A 1,328-nucleotide genomic window follows, 5' to 3' on the forward strand; every position below is an offset into this window, starting at 1 on the left:
CAGTCATCTTTCCTAATACATCACGTGCCCTCTCCTAACTTCATCTGTCTCCTTCCTGGAGGACATGGATTGACACAACTTATGAGAAAGTCTGTGTTGATGGCTCGGTGCCTATAGCTCAGTGAGTAGGGTGCCAGCCCCATACACCTGAGCTGGCAGGTTCGAATCCATCCCGGGCCTGCTAAACAACGACAATGGCAAACAAAAAATAGCCAGGCTTGTGGCAGGTGCCTGTAGTCCCAGCTACTTGGGAGACCGAGGCCAGAGAATCGCTTTAGCCCAAGAGTTTGACGTTGCTGTGAGCTGTGACTCCATGGCACTCTACCAAGGGTGACATGGTGAGGCTGTCTCAAAAAAAAAAAAAGAAAGAAAAAGAAAAGAAAGTCTGTGTCGAAAAGCCACATAGGGTTTTTCAGCTGAAAGGGGAAAAAAGGTGGCTGGAGGGTCTGGTGGGCCAACAGTAGCCTTTCCAGAGCCACTTGTTCAGAACAGCATGGTTTAAGCAGGAAGTGAAATGGGGCAGAAGTGTGCGCCCCTTGGTTGCTCTGCTTCCCTAGGCCCAGCCCCTGTAAAGAGTATAGCAAGGCTGGGATCTAAGGCTCGTGCTCATCTCCTTCTTTCGGTCATCATTCACTCTCTGGGCCCATTTCTTTTGTAGTATCTTGCAATATGTGGACTGCAACAGGGAGGGCACTGGCAGTGAGGCTCTCTTTCCATTTGGCCAATTTTCCTGTGCTAAATTCATGTCTGTTGTTAACTGCTCGTGCAAATACCCCTTCAGTGTCTACCTTCACCCTTAGACCATAAGCCCTGAGAGTAGAAGGACCCTTTGTCCTGTTCAGAGTTGATTTCTAGAACCAAAAACAGTGTCTAAAACATAACAGGTACTCAATAATTAGGTTGATGAAATAACTGAGTGAGTGTGGGGTAGACCATATTCTTATTCTTTTAGCAGCTATAAAGACAAACCAAGAAAAAAAAGGCATCTCAACAGCTTAGTATTCTAGATAAAAAGAAGTATCTCTTATGGCTACCTTTTTTCGTGAATATAGTCCCTGTGGTCCCTGTCCTAGTGATGCCATTCCTCTATTCAAGGTGGTTTCCTTTTTTACCCATGGGAAGCCTATTTCTGCACTCCTTGTGCCCAGACTTCCCCTAAGAGGCTGAAGCCAGCTCTATTTGTGTTGAGCAACATGTTTAAGGTGCCTGAGATTACTCTTAACTCCAGGAAAGCCTGTGAGATGGCATTCCAGAGTACTCCTCCCCATCTTCTTTCATTTAGATAATTACAAGTCTTTTCCTTCTGAGGTTCTGAAAGAACTTCCCCA

This window comes from Nycticebus coucang, chromosome 8 (assembly GCF_027406575.1).
Source record: "Nycticebus coucang isolate mNycCou1 chromosome 8, mNycCou1.pri, whole genome shotgun sequence".
NCBI classification, from domain to species: Eukaryota; Metazoa; Chordata; class Mammalia; order Primates; family Lorisidae; genus Nycticebus; species Nycticebus coucang.